The sequence below is a fragment of the Chiloscyllium plagiosum genome, chromosome 3 (genome assembly GCF_004010195.1).
Source record: "Chiloscyllium plagiosum isolate BGI_BamShark_2017 chromosome 3, ASM401019v2, whole genome shotgun sequence".
Lineage (NCBI taxonomy): Eukaryota > Metazoa > Chordata > Chondrichthyes > Orectolobiformes > Hemiscylliidae > Chiloscyllium > Chiloscyllium plagiosum.
Window position 1 is genome coordinate 84,137,479 of NC_057712.1, and position 16,452 is coordinate 84,153,930.

The window sequence follows — 16,452 nt, forward strand, 5'->3', positions numbered from 1 at the left end:
GTTGAGGTGATGAAGAGGATATGGAATCAGTGTGTTATTCCTGGGCAAATCATTGCAAAGAATGTGGCTAAGCCTCAGACAGTAACCATAAAAAAGATTTATGATCAACCATAATTTTCTCAGAGACTCACCACGAACCTTGTAAAACTACCATAAATTGGCATTTTTGTCCACTTATACCATTATTCCAGAGTTCCTCCAATTCTCTACCAAAGAGGTCTGTAGCATTCCCTTATAACTATTTTTCACTTGCTTTAATCAGATCATATTTTATTTTCTTCAAAGACCTTTCAGTACTTTTGATTAGTATCAGCTCCTTTTGCTATGTATATTTGAATAATATGTATCACATTTTGATAAATGTATCTCATAAATGTGCTCTTTTGTTTAAATTACCCAAGAGCATTTGCATTTAAATGTTAAGTTAAGCAATTTTCAGTTTCAGGACAATATCCTGTAACTTCAGAGTAATTAATAAGCCTTTTAGTATTGTGGTCCTGGAGTCCAAATTAATGCTTTAAACAGTGGTTTGGCCTCAGCTACAATATTGTATCCAATCCTGGACACCAGAGTTTATGAAGAATGTAGAGGATTAGAGAGATTGGAGGAAAGTTTAATGGAAATAGTTGCAGTGTGTGGAGAACTTCAGTTATGAAGGAAGATTGGAGAAGTTGGTATTGTTTCCCTTGTGGAAGAAAAAGTTCAGAGGAGGTTTGCTGGAGACATTCGTGATCATAAGGGTTAAATAGGAAGGAACTGTTTTCATTGATTGAAGTATCAAGAACCTAAGGTCACAAATGTACGTTAAGTAGGAAAGGAAGTAAAAACTATACGCACAGCATGTCTTTAGGATCAGGTATGCACTGTGTGGGGATGTGGTGGAGACAGATTCAATTGAAGCTTTCAAAAGAAATTAGATCCTTATTTGAGAAGAAAATGTTGGTCGTACAATGGGGAAAGGGTAGGGTTGCACTAGGTGAGTTGTTCCTTTAGAAGTCAAGCATAGACACGATTGGCTAAAAGACCCCCTTCTCTCCTTCTCTGCTTTAACTGATCTATGGTTCTGTGAAAAACAAGGAATCTGAACTGATTCCATGCTGAACTAGGACATTCTGATCCAAAATAATATATTGTCAGATATTTCCATTGACTTAGATCAGTTTACTTTTCATATCATATTAACTTTCAAAGTTCAGGATATTTAATATTGTTCACAAGCCTTACTCAGACAACCACTATCACCAGATATTGTGTATTTATGTCTAGCTTACATTCCAGACATATCTCTCCTCTTTGACATTCTTTCAAGCCAGTTTGTTGGCCTTTTGCCAAACATAGGAGATTGTTCTTCCTGCACTGCTCTGTCTCGCACTATAAATCTTTCTTTTTGGTCAACAGGGAACAGTTAATGCCAGAATACAACATTTATTTTTCTGATACATTACTCAGAAGAACCATTGGCTTGTGCAAACACTGAATGGAATTAGAAAGCTTTCCTTTGACCTTGCGTAAATGGCCACAGATGTAAATATCACATTTGTTGGGCAGCTGTAGCTGGTTCCTTCGGATTTACAGGAGGACTGGAAGGAGGCTAACAAATTTGTCGAACTTATTTTGAATCCTGATGCAAAGGCAGAGCTTGTGAGTACATTAATGATATTTGCGATGACTTTATCTTTTCAAAGAACTTGTACTTTTTAAAAGTTTGAAAATAATATTTTGAGGGGTATGTGGAATTTCTCTGAAAGAAATTCATTGATAGTCTTGAAATCTACTTTGTGAATACTGTTGTAAACTCTGTCTTTTATTTATTAAATAGTACAAACTCGAATGGTTTCTAAGTATTTCTATGTCACAATGTTTTAACATTTCAACTTATTTAAATACACTAAAATCCCAGATGTAAATTTATTTTTAAGTGCAATATTTAATGTCAATTCAACAACATATTGTGTGTCACGTAGAAAAAAATTAATATGTACAATTATTGACCACTGAAGTTAATTGCTCAACTATTTAACTCAGAAACTACAATGTGATTGCTTTCTAATACTAAAACAGAAATAAATGGGTATTACTGAGCACACAAGAATACTTTAGTAGCTGGAAAATAATTGTAACCAGGAAATTGTTACCTTTGAAACTGCAAATTGATTTAAATGCAATCAATAGTAATACAATAGTCTTCATTGAAGACTGTAAGGTAATATGTGTGATTACATAAATCAGAATATTGCTTTCCGATTATCTACTATGGTCTAAATTTATTCTTGGAAGAATTTATTATGATATTAAACCTAATTAATTGGATTTATGGTCCAAAAAGAATTTTTTAAACTGAATTCCATACTTCAGAGTTAAACCTGTCAAGATGATAAGTTACAAATAAATAATTACAATTAGGAATAATTAAAGCTTTTCAGATAAGCCTTTTCTATTCTTTCAAATGCCAAAAATGGGTTTGACAATTACTCGTGGGGCAAGATGGGCCCTTTCTAGCTGAGCAAATGGGGAGGTCATGTTGCAAGGAAATTGTAAATGCATTTCTGCCTTAACATATATATTGTTATATTTGTCATAGAATCATTGCAAGTTACAGGATGGAACAAAACCATTCAGGCCACTGTGCATTTACCAGCATTTGTTTTGGCAGAGCAGTCCAACTAATTCCACACAACCTTTTCCCTATCGCCTTATTTACCCTTCAAATATTTATCCAATTTTCTTTTCCCAGTGACTATTGATTCTGCTCCCGCCAGCGTTTAAGGCAGTGCATTCCAGATAATACTCACTCTCTGATTAACATGTTTCTTCAGGTCAACTCTCCTTAGTTAAGCATTTACCTGAAATCTGTGCTCTCTGGTTCTAGTCCATTCTGCAACCAGTTTCACCTTAGTGAGAAATTTGAAATTCTTTTATAGGACTGTTCCTGACTAATTGGTCCAAAATTTAAAATATTGCTACCAAAGAAGCATAATTTTGATTTAACTCTTCTACTACTCTATCTGGGATGTCTTAGATCTTAGATTAGTCACAGTTGGAAAGAGGCGTTTCGGCCCAATAAGTCTACACCAACCCTCCAAAAAGCAACCCATCCAGACCCGTTCCCCTGCATTTACCCCTTCACTTAACACTATGGGGAATTTAGCGTCGCCAATTCACCTGACCTGCACATTTTTTGGACTGTGGGAGGAAACCGGAGAACCTGGAGGAAACCCATGTAGACACAGGGAGAATGTGCAAACTCCCCACACAGACTTGAGGCGGGAATTGAACAGGGTCTCTGGTGCTGTAGGGCAGCAGTGCTAACCACTGTACCACCGTGCCACCCATGGGATGTTTGGGTCCAAATAATTGAACAAAACTATTACCAGATAAATGGATTTTTTGCAAAGGCAGAAACTGGCCGATTTTTATTCCAGGTACTTCCAAATCAACTTCTTTTAGATACGTTATTATACACCACTGAGTTGAGTGGGATTTGAATCCAGGCTTCTGAGTTCAGAGGTAGGGGCACTACCAATGCACCACAAAAGCCTCCAATTTCCACTCAAAGTAGTTTCTTTGTTCACTTGTTTGGGGATGTTATGACACACCTCTGGAGCAGGGATCACCAATTCTAAAGATAGGGGCACTACTACTGTGCCACACAAACACACAAAACCTTCATTCCACCTACCCTAATTCCTCACACTTCTAGCCACAACTTTAAAGTTTGAAGGTATTTATTATCATGCTCAGAGTTGTCACTAAACATCTCAAGGCAAGGTGGGACTTGGACTTGGGTCTCTTGGTGTAGAAATAGGAATGCAATCACTGCAGCACAAGAACACTCAAAAATTTCATTCCAGGTTTTTTTTCCCATGGAGCAAGTGGGACTTGAATCCTGGCTCACAGGTAGGGACCCTACTACTGGAACAAAAGAGCCCTAAAATTTTCATTCCAATAGAATCAACAGAATGAAAATCAGGTATGCCCTGTAATGGAAAGATAGTCAACTCCATTATGGCTGAAGATGGTTGCACAGTAGTAACATAGTGGATTAATAATCCAGAAGGCCTGAGCTGATGACATGGGTTCCTATCCCATCATGGCAGTTGGTGAAACTTAAATTCAGTTAATAAATTTGGAATATGAAGCTCAACTCAGTGATAATGACTGTGTGAGTTACCATTCTTCCTGAAGAAGGGCTTATGCCCGAAACGTCGATTCTCCTGTTCCCTGGATGCTGCCTGACCTGCTGCACTTTTCCAGCAACACATTTCCAGCCCTTTCTAATCATAATAACCCATCTGCTTCGATTATGTCCTTTTGGGAAGGAAATCTATTGTCTTTACCTGGTCTGGCCTACGTGTGATTTCTGATCCACTGCAATATGGTTGATCTTAACTACCTTCCTTCTAAAATGGCCCAGCAAGGGATGGGCAATGAATGCTGGCCTTGCCAATGATGTCCAAATAAAGAGAAACAAAAAAGTACTGCAAAATAAAAATGTTGGAAATTATCCTACACAGTGCACCATTTGGTGGTTCTGGACATTAAGATAAAAAATAAGAGACATTCATTTATGTTTGAGATAATTAATTCGTAGGTCAAGTACATCTTAAACCTTCAGTGCACAGAAGGAAGGGAAGGGCTCTTATGGTGTGGTGGTAGTGTCTATACCTCTGGACCAGGAGGACTAAATTCAAGTCACATCTGCTCCAGAGGTGTGTAATAACATCACTGAACAGGTTGATTAGAAACTAAAATTCTCTCAGAACGTTGAGGCAGCTTTAAAGCTAGACAAAAAGCTGTTTCACGAACTGATTAATCAATGAGCAAATAAAATTAGAGGGATATCAAGATACAATTTTGTCATTTAAGGAAAATTAGGCTAGTGGTAGCACTCAGAATAAACTGAAATCAATAAACCTTTTAACCAATTAACTGAAAATGAATGTGGCTTCAAAAGTACAAAATTATGCCTGGTGACCTCTGCGAAGTAGAATCACTTAGAAATTCAAAACAAAGTTGATTAATGATTAAACTGGGATCAAGGTTCTTAACCTAATCAGTGAACTGACTAAAGTTAGCACTTTATGTGCTCCCTCATGAAATTATTGGATGTAGAGACTATTTTTTGAAGGTTTTATCTACCAGAAAAATCTTGAGTTTTCAATCTCACAGATTGCCTGGGATATTTAATCTAAGGCAGTAGGAATTGAATTTTTTTATTCATGAATAGATAGATGATAGGTTTCCTGAGCTGCACTATTAAGATCAAATTCCAAGGTACAACTTGACTGTAAAGAAACCTCATTCCAGATACAGAGGCCAATTTTTCTCCCTCCCTGCATTCATTAATAAATGATATAGACCATGTCATAAACGTGTTCTTTTCATGCAGGTGAATCTACCAGGCCTCCTGGGGAAAGTTTTTCACTGTGCCTCAGTACACGTGAAAATAAATTCACTTCAATTCAATTCAAGATGATTTATACAGTCGAACCTCGATTATCCAAACATCAATTCTCCAAATTTCAGATTATTCAAACAAGATCTCAAGGTTCCGTAAAAACGGCATGAGGCAACTCAGCAATCAGTTATCAGTTAAATGGCATTCTGGTGTGCATTGCCGGATAACCGAGATATGTTCAGATAACCGACACTCATAAATTGTTTCCGGTTATCTGAATGATCAATAAGCCGAAGCAAATACTCCCTGCCCGTCTTGTTGGAATAATCAATGTTCTTTTGTATATGGTGGGTGCGCTTCAGGCACAGGCACACAGATCAAGATGCGCACAAGGTACAACGTTTGCAGCGGTTTAAATAACTGACTTGGTAGATGTGTGCTTTCGGGGCTTTTTATCTTTCTATGCTGGTTTAACTTTGATATGTTTCTGTTTATTTTTTGCCTGCCAGTTACAGAAGAGTTTTCTTTCCCTGAGGACGTATGTTTGACAGTATTGCTGGAAGAAGCTTGGAATAATACACAACACCAGGTTATAATCCAACAGGTTTATTTGGAAGTACGAGTTTTTGGAGTGCTGCTCCCTCATCAGGTAGCTGTGGGATAGGTTAGAGTTTATCTCTATCCCAATCTTGAGTCAGACTGGTTCTGTTTTCAAATTAGGACTCTAACCTCACACCTTTAATGCATTGTCTGAGCTGAGATGTCACCTTTTTTCATAAAACCTTAAGTTATGTCAAGAATGTGATTTGAAAGAAGTTCTGGGATTTACGTATTAATTAACTGATACCTGAAACCATTCTAAAACATGAAAGACTTAACAGCAATCTAGGTTTGTTCAATATATTTTATTAGTTGTATGCATGACACTGTGATCTTTTGCTATAAATTCTGTGTCTTATGATCCTGATCCACAGTTACCTGATGAACAAGCAGTGCTCCGAAAGCTAGTACTTCCCAATAAACCTGTTGGACTAGAGCCTGGTGTTGTGTAATTTTTAACTCTGTCCACCCCAGTCCAACGCTGGCACCTCCACATCTTGGTATAATATAAGCAGCCAGTCAGTCCATTGTGCTATGCTGACTTTTACAAATTTAAGAATTAGGAGCAAGAGAAGACGTTTGAGGCTGCTCTGCCATTTAATAAGATTATGGCACCTCCAAGCTCACATTCCAACCTGCCCCATATTTAATTCTCTTGCTAGTCAATGACACACTTTTGCCTGAAAAAAAATTAACTGATCCTTCAGCAGACTCTTCCAAAGGCTCTCAAATCCTTTTGGAAAGAAAAAACTTGTCATTTCCATCTTAAACAGGAGACACCTTATTTTAAAACTATATTCCTTTGTTCTAGTTTGTCCCACAGTAGGATGAATCCTTCCAGTTTCAACTGGTCAGCCTCTCTCAGGATCCTATGTGTTTCAACAAGATCACCTCTCATGCTTCTAAACTCTCAGGGATGTACGTCCAATCTGTCTAACTACTCCTCATAAGATAATCAGTTGGGTCCAATCCCCTGTTTTTTCCCCATATCTGAGCAATATTTTCAGATATGCACCTTTTAAACTTAATACTGATTCCATCTCTCCCATTTTGGCAAGCAGCAAATTCCAGATTTTAACTATAAGATAAATCCTTTCTCTGCCAGTTCACAGCCTTCCCCAACCCCCACACCAAAAGTGGAAACAATCTTTAAGTAAGATACCAAGGAAATATTGCTGCGTAGAAAGAAAGTGGAGCCCATGACTTCACAGAAAAGACTATTAGGCAATTATCAATTTATTTCACGAATAATCAGATTGTTCTGAAGACCTGATGTTTATGGAGGAAACTGTGGCGTATTGGTATCATTGACCTAGGAGGCAGTTCCCTCAGGCTAGTGCTCTTGGGACATGGGGTCAAATCCCACAATAATAGTTGGTGGAATTAAAATTAATAAATACTTTTGGAATGTGAAATTAGTACCAGTCCTGGTGATTATGATATTAGGATCAATTATAATACAAGACCACTGAGTTCACTAAGAAGGAAATCTGCCATCCCTACCTGGTCAGGAGAATATGTGACTCCAAATTCACATCAATCAGATTGATTGTAGCCATCTTTAAAAATGGAATATCCAGCCATTTAGTTTAAAGGCCATTAGAGATGGGCAATAAATGTTGGTTTTACCAGTGCTATCCACATTTTCACTTTTAAATTAGGCAGGACAGTTTCTGAGCCCAATCAAAATAGGGGACAAATTGATACAAGCTTTCATTGATGTAATTGCATTTTAAGATGAGCATCTTGGACATAGAGGGTTCTAGTAGGGACTGATCAAAGTATGAAGTGGACAATGTTGATTTATCTTCGAATGCTAGCGTATCTATAGTAATTGTTGCACTTCCCCCAACCATTTCAAATATTTCACAAGAACTGGAGAGCAGGAAGGAACAAGCCCTCCCTGCACACAATCTTTTGGAATGAAATCATCATATTTCAATGCTGAGTCTCAATGCAAGTGTAAATATAAAATGTGCAGAGGAGATTATTTGGCTGACCTTGTGAACAATGGAGATTCATGCAGATGACACGGTGGATGATGGCTAGAGGGAAAAGGGAAGGATACTTGGTGAGATCATGGAAATGTAAGATGATTTACGGTCTGCTGTACATCACAGCTAGCAGTGGAAGGGTCTGTGATGTTGCATCCTTTCCTTGTTGAGCCTCCATAGATTTATCCTCCAGCTGTTCCTCTGTCGATACCTTGTCACTGCTCCACCATGTTCCTTATTTATTGGTAAGTTTTTGGAGAATACAGCAAACCAAGAACATTCTCCAAGTCTTGCTAGATTGCAATACCATAGTACTGCTTTGGAATTTCACAACTTGTGCTCTGTCGTACACACTGGGTGCAGTGAAAACCTTTGGGAATTTCCTAAGACAAATTCTTCGAAAGGGTATGAAAAGGTGAATGGCCTTCTCCTGAAATACAGAAAACAATATACATGTCCCCAGACTCTAAAATATTAATAGTCATTCCCACCCCTTTGATTCTATGAATTAATAAGCAAGATGAGAGAAGAAATAAAAATCTCTGTGCCAATTAGTTGAGGTCTGGAATACAGTACCTCAGAGTGTGGCAAAGTCAGGTTCAATCAAATGCTACAACCAATAGTTTCCACAATTCTTTAGGATTCTAGGAGGATACCCCAAATTGATAAATTCTCAGGTGATGAAGGATGAATTTGTTTCCCTCTTTTATTTTTTAGCCTCCTCAACTTTTTGCAACAAGGTTAATTTAAAAAGGATTCCCCTTCTGATGGATGCCTTTTTCCCAGACCCAGGTGAACTTGGGTTTTAAAAGGAGTGAATTTAACCAAGCTTTCGCAAGTTAACAAAATAATATGCTTATTTGTTACTAAACTTAAAAAAAACAATAACACAATGCACAAGCATACAGGTCGGAAAAGTAAAGTAGGTCCAAAATAGGTTAAAAGAAAACAAATATGTGGGGATTTGTCTCTGGGTTGTTCATGAAGAGTGCCTCATGGAAAGTTGATATTTTTGACCAGTTAATTTTGAGATTCTTGACTTTGCAGTTAGCTTTTTTTCTGTCCTGTTTCACCTTCACGGGCTGGTTTCCAGAACTCAAGATTAGTCCTCACTGGGCACAGGTTCAAGTATTACTGTGGCAGATCTGTGCCACTGTGAAATTTGGATTAAATATGAATCTTCAACATTATAAAAAAAGAGAGCCTAATTGCCATTTGTTGTAAAAACACATCCGGTTCAGTAGTGTGTCTTTTCAAGAAGAAAATCTTCATCCTTACCTAGTCCACCCCACATGTAACTCCAGAAATACAATAAAGTGGTTGATTCTTAACTGCCCTCTAGAAAGTTAGGGATAGGCAATAACTGCTGGCCTAGTTAGTGACATTCACATTCAATGAATGGATAAAAAAAACTTCACATTCTGAGATACTCATGGGAGATTAAAGTTCAATTTGTAGTGCATTTCTCCATTTGAAGTTTCCTTGATTCCTCAGATGTGACAGTCCAGTGTTCCTCTGCAAACATCCATTGGACTTACACTCTCATTCATCTTTTGTTTTACTGTATTAATACTTCTGTTAAAAAAAACCACATGTACAATTGAAAGTTTGAAATATGCATAGGTGATGTAGGGTTCTGATTCATCGCCATAAAGCAAAATATTCAAAAGTGAATCCGTTATCTCCAAAGGAATAATGTGCAGAGTTACAGGCAGAAGGTGGATGAATGTCATTCAGTGAGTTGCTCATTTGGGATTCCTTCCTTCTGCATTGCAATAATTATGTAAATCAATCTTTGCTCAATGTTCAAATTTCTCATTTCCCCTCCTTCACTTGCATTGTTTCTCTCCCACTCTTCATCTTTCTCTACTGTAGCTTCTAAGAGGTATTCTAGATGTTTAATCCATTTCACTTGTGGCATTTCATATTTTCCTTTATGTCTATCTGCAATGTTTACTGCCTCATCCCAACAGCAGCAACAGCAATATAGCCCTTTCTAAATATTCATTATCAGGTAATAATCAGGAATGTTTTGCTATTACGGCCATCCCCCAAGTTAGAAGGAAAAGTGGTTGTTGAAATTGCTGCAACAGACATAGTGCGGAAAAACTTTGCACAGGCTAATCAGTGAGCAAAGTTTAATTGTACCTTTAAATGCTTCATGCTGACTTTAGCATGTGGCTAGTCCAAATTTGGTCATTTAGAGTCAAAAGTAGCACATTCGATATTATGGATGTGGCATGCTCAGTGCATTCTTGCTACATCTGGGTGACCTACTTCTTTTGGCACAATGCAAGGTGGCCTTGAGTAGGCGGTTCTTGTTGCTCACTGTAGTCAAAGATCTTTATTTGGACTTCAGGAGCTTGGAAAATTCTGTTAACAAAATTGGAATCTGTGGAAAGAATTCAATTTGCCTGGAATACAAACTAAGATAGGGCATGTGATTCTAAAAGGCTAATCTAATTCATATGGAACATTAAACCAAGGGCAATCTGCTCCAGCTCAGCTTCAAATTAAATAGCGTCACGATGCATGATCTGCCAGCCAATAGTTAATCTGCAGTCAATATCAACTTCTGCAGTGATCACTCCCCTCTTGTCTCCCTGAAGTCTGTTAGCCACCTACAAGTCACAGCAGTGTGATGGAATACTTCCCATTTGCCTCGCTGTGTGTTGATGCAAATGTCTATTTGTCTCTTTAACAGTTATATGCTAGAATGGTCATCAGTTAAGGATATATGTTTTAACTGGATCAGCAGAGAGAGAGAGAGATGGAGGAGCACTGTAACACACAACAACACAAGGATCAGAGGCAAGAGTACCCCATTCAGCTGCTTGAATCTGCTACTCCATTCAGTAAGATCAAGGTTGATCTGATTTCACCTTCACTTTCCTTTCTCTCTGCCATAATCCTTGACTCCTTCTTGATTAAACATGACTATGTAAATCGAGTTAAATTAATTAATAGATTAAAAAATTAATAAATTAAGGAACAAAGTTCCACAAATGATGAATGTCTGGGAAGAAACAATTTTCATTCTTGTTATATTGTGGCATGGATTCCAGGCCATAGAGGCCTGTAGATTTCAGGCAGTTACTTGACATCATGGCACACGATGTTCTAGTATGAAGGTGCATACCTCACCTTCAGTCACTCTCTGTGTTATGGATTCAGTGTAACCAGTCAGTTATTTGTGTAATTTATCATAGAATCCAGAATATATATTGCAATATTACAACTTGTACATGGTTAGTGTTGAAAATAAACTTCAGATATATAATTCACAAAAACACAATCTGTGATAAATCGGGAGTATGGTGCTGGAAAAGCACAGCAGGTCAGGCAGCATCCGAGGAGCAGGAGAATCATAGTTTCGGGCAAGAGCCCTTCATCAGCAATGAGGCTTGTGAGCCGAAGGGGTGGAGAGATAAATGGGAGAGGGGTGGATCTGACAAGAGAGTCATGGAGGGAATGGTCTTTACGGAACACAGTTAGGGGTGGGGAGGGAAATATATCTCTGGTGGTGGGACCCCACCACCAGAGATATATTTCCCTCCCCACCCCATCTACTTTCTGTAATGACCATTCCCTCCGTGACTCTCTTGTCAGGACCATGCACCCACCAACCCACCCTTCTCTGCTGGCACCTTCCCCTACCACTGCACAAATTTCAAAACCTGTGCTCACACCCCACCCCACCTCACCTCCGTCGAAGGTTCCAAAGGAGCCTTCCACATCCATCAGAGTTTCGCCTGCACTTCCACACATATCATTTACTGTATCCATTGCTTCCGTTGCTCCCGATGCAGTCTCATCTACATTGGGGAGACAGGGCGCCTACTTGGAATGGGTCTGGGTGGGTTACTCTTCGGAGGGTCGGTGTGGACTGGTTGGGCCAGATGGCCTGTTTCCACGCTGTAAGGAATCTAACTATCTAACCTAACATCTCCAAGACACCCGCACCAACCAACCCCACAGCCCTGTGGCCAAACACTTCGACTTCCCCTCCTACTCCGCCAAGGACACGCAGGTACTGAGCCTCCTCCATCGCCAAACCCTAACCACCCTACGCCTGGAGGAAGAACACCTCATCTTCTGCCTTGGGACCCTCCAACCACGCGGCATCAAAGAGAAATTCACCAGTTTCCTCATTTCCCTTCCCCTCGCCTTATCCCAGTTCCAACCTTCCAACTCGGCACCACTCTCATGACCTGTCCTACCTGTCCATCTTCCTTCCCACCTATCCGTTCCACCCTCCCATCTGACCTATCACCATTATCTCCACCTCTATCTACCTATCGCACTCTCAGCTACCTTCCCCCCAGCCCTACCCCCCCCCACACCCCTCCCATTATGTTCTCCACCCCTTCGGCTCACAAGCCTCATTCCTGATGAAGGGCTTTTGCCCAAAACGTCGATTCCCTTGCTCCTCAGAAGCTGCCTGGCCTGCTGTGCTTTTCCAGAACCACACTCTCGACTCTGATTTCCAGCATCTGCAGTCTTCACTTTCTCCTATCTGTTATAAGTGTTTTGTGGATTAACATATAAAGTAAACCCTAAACAATTATCACTCATCTTAGTCTTAAAGGAAGAACCTTTATTTTAAATTGTTTCCTCCGGTTGTGGACTCCCCCTAAGAGGAAACATCCTCTTCATGTCCATCTTGGTGAATCCCTTCAGAATCTTATATGTTTCAGTACAATCAGCTCTCATTCTTCTAAGCTTGTGGGATGGGGAAGAGGTGGAGACATTGGTCAGTTAGGAGAAAGTGAGGTCTGCAGATGCTGGAGATCAGAGTCGAGAGTGTGTTACTTGAAAAGCACAGCAGGACAGGCAGCATCCTAGGAGCGGGAAAATCGATGTTTCAGGCCGAAGCCCTTCATCAGATTCTGATGAAGGGCTCCGGCCTGAAACGTTGATTCTCCTGCTCCTCGGATGCTGCCTGACCTGCTGTGCTTTTCCAGCAACACATTCTCGACAATGGTCAGTGGTGAATTGGGGTTTTATCCTCTGACCTTTCCTGGGTCACTATTAATTTTATTTGTGCTGGAACTCTCCAACATTTCCTACTGTAAGTGGCTTTTTTGGAGGGTTCCAAAAGCAAGGAGTCTGCTCCCACAGGAATCCCACATGGTCCTAAACCCCTAACTCCAGTCAGTGCTGCTGCAAAGACCATCACAGTATGTGGGCCTTTATGCTTCTAACTAATAGCAACATTGAAATAAAGACTTCAGACTTTGTCGACGAGTTGATACCATGCTTCAAATCTTTCATAACTTGTGAAATCTCTAATGTTTCTCAAAATTAAATATTATCGCTGACAAGGCAAGAAGTTAAAAATGCTCCAGGCTGGAGTGACATTTAAATAAAGGGTCAGTGTCTCTTCCAAGGAGGTCAAACATCTGATCACAATTAACTTTTTACCTCGTTGAACTGAAGGTGATCAATTGTCCTAGTCACATGCAAGCTTTTATTCAGTACCATCTACCAAATCTGGAATTTTGCTCATGAGACGTTGGAATGGTTTTGCTGTTGTGCAGGCAGAATATATTAAATTACAACAGAATGTTGTGATGTTCAGTTTCCAAAATCATTTAAGAACAGAACGAATCCAGATATGAAATGGTTGTGACAAACATTTAGAGTCATGTAATTCATGTAACTGGACCGCACATGTTGGGTGTGAGCAGATCAATGCATGTTCCATGATTGATGATTCTGAAGGATTAAGCCTCCCAAAGTTTTAGGTCATCTTTGTATCTGTTGCAACTTTTAAATTTTGCGTACAATAGATCAGGAAAAAGGGACAAATTCTGAATGCACATGCTCCTTTTGCAAGGCATGCATATTTCTGATGAGACGGTGTACTGATTGTAATGGGGTCAGCCAGGTCATTGGAGCTGTTAATCTGGCTCAAAAGTAAAATGAGGAGTGTCAGGCATTCTGACACTCTGAGAGCTGGCTCTGAGGAAACTGAACCAGTGTTAAGGACTTTCTAAGTGTAAATAAAGGGTGTCTTGGTGACGGGATACTGGCCTCTGTGGAGTTAATTCAGATGGAAGGTGCAGAAACTTTCACGCGAAACCTTATTGCTCAGACCTTTCAGTATAGGAGTCGGGACTTTGAGGTTGTCCAAGACTCTGGTGAGTCCTGTTCTGGACTACTATGTCCAGTTCTGGTCTCCCTGTTGTTAGGTAAGATACAGTTAAGCTGGAGAGAGTTCAGAAGAGATTTACCAAGATGTTGCTGGGAATGGAGGGTTTGAATTGTAAGAAGAGGCTGGGTAGGCTAGGACTTCTTTGACTGCAGTGTTAGAGGTGGAGAGGTGACCTTATAGAGGCTTATAAGATCATGAGGGGCATGGATAGAATGAATAGCAGGTGTCTTATCTCTGGAGTGGGGTATTTCAACATTAGGGGGCATATTTTTAACGTGAGAGGAGAATGGTTAAAAAAGACATAAGGTGAATGTTTTTATAAAGAGTGTTTTGTGTGTGGAATGAACCTTCAGAGGAAGCAATGGAAGAGAGTACAGTTACAAAGTTTAAAAGACATTTGGCTACATACATGAAGAAGAAATGTTTGGAGGGATTCGGGCCAAGCACAGGCAGATGGGACTAGTTTAGTTTGGGATTATGTTCGACATAGACTGGTTGGACCAAAGGGTCTGTTTCCATGCTGTATGACTCTATAACTCTGCGACTCTCCTAAGAACGTCAAGGATTGTTTCTTATTTGTCAATGGGGTATTGGCGTCATTGACAAGGCTAGTATTTATTGCCATTAAAAATGTATTAGGGAGCCACCTTGTTTACCTCCTCCATTTATGGTGTGAAGAAACACCTACAGTGCTGTTAGGGAAATAGTTCCAGAATTTTGATCCAATGACAGTGAAGGAACAGTGATATAGTTGCCAAGTGTTCACCAATGATTGCACAATGTTCAGCAACATTTGCAACTTCTCAAGTACTATCCATGTTCAAATGCAACAAGAGCTAGGCAGTATCCAGGCTTGGGCAGAAAACTGGCAAGTAACATTCACAGCACACAAATGCCAGGCAGTGACCAGACAACCAAACCACCGGCCTTTGACATCCATCCACATTGCCATCACTGAACTCCTGCACTATCAACATCCTGGAGGCTAACATTGACCAGAAACTCAGCTGGATTTGCAATATAAATACAACGGCTGCAAAAGCAGACCATACACTTATAGCAGAAACATGCATTATAGCAGAACGACCTGTATTCTTTTTTCAATCATATAAGTAATCTGATATTGATATAACTTAGATATTGACATTTTCTGTATTGTGAATTTATAGACAAATCTAGGTCAAATGGCTTAATGGCAATTTCCCTACCTCTGGCCAGAATTTCCATGTTTGATTCAAATTCTACAACTTGTTGGCCTAGAAGATTGATTGTCCTTCCAAATTGCTCATGGTAAATGGGAGAGTCTCCTGGTCGGCCATTTACCACAATATTTTATCCATAAGCACAGACCAAACCAATAAGAGTCCATGGTTCAACCCTCAGGAATGAGGATGGGAGAAAAGACAGACAGACACAAAAAATATAATTGATATTTCACTTCAATAGAGGTTAATATAAAGTCATCACAATCCTTCCAGACTATAGACATGCTGTCTTATTAGAGTCAGAGACAACAGTTGGTGGTTTAACCTACATTAGGTTTTTAGCATTATTTTCACTCTGCTGAACTGAATAAGTCAAAAGATAACTAAGTAATTCTTAAAGAAAGAACTTGAATTTTTATTGCACTTTTCACAATCTCAAGAGCTTTGTAGGCAATTAAATACTGTTGAAGTACAGTCACTATTGCAAAAGAGCCAAAAGCCTGTTCCACAATCAGCAATGTGATGATGATCAAATGTTTTTAGGTGGTGAAGGACAGATATCGGTTAGCAGGACTTCCCTTTTATAAATAGTGCTGTGGGATCTATTATTCTGGCTGAGAGAGCAGAAACAGTTTTACTTCAGCATCTCAGTTGAAGGCAGTGCTTCTAATAGTACAGCAATGTATTTTGCTTTGTAATGTGTCAGATTGCAACACTAGACGTTGTGCTGAAGTCTCACTCCAAGGATTTGAATCAGACACAGAGTTGTGAGTAATACCACTGGGACACAGCTACCACCGCCATCATCACCTGTGACAGTCCTGACATAGACGGCAGCATTTCTGTAGCTGCAGGTACATTTAGACTTGTCCATTTTCTGTCAGCTGCCAGTGATCTGAGGTAGGGTGGGAGCAGGGTGTTTATGACAGAATAATGCACAATTGTTGTGAAGCTGAGAGCATATCTATTGTTATTTCATGCCTTGTTTCAGTTCCTGTGCTTACTGATGGGAATTATAGAAAATCTGAATTTGTACCTGTTTCATCACCATTAATAGGAGTGACTACTCATCATCAGCTAAGATCTATATCTACTGTC

General features: G+C 39.6%; 1 protein-coding gene across 2 annotated transcripts in view; it reads left to right on the plus strand.

Annotated features, from left to right (window-relative positions):
• The first annotated feature begins 1,328 nt into the window (after positions 1-1,328).
• LOC122546673 (four and a half LIM domains protein 2-like) overlaps positions 1,329-16,452 on the plus strand; it is a 59,167-nt gene continuing 44,043 nt past the window's right edge. The window contains exon 1 of one of the 2 annotated variants that reach the window (XM_043685338.1): positions 1,329-1,641. The gene's annotated coding sequence lies outside the window, so the exon portion shown is untranslated. Of the gene's footprint in view, positions 1,642-16,014; positions 16,209-16,452 lie in introns of those variants that run through there. The other variant, XM_043685350.1, reaches the window with a different exon arrangement.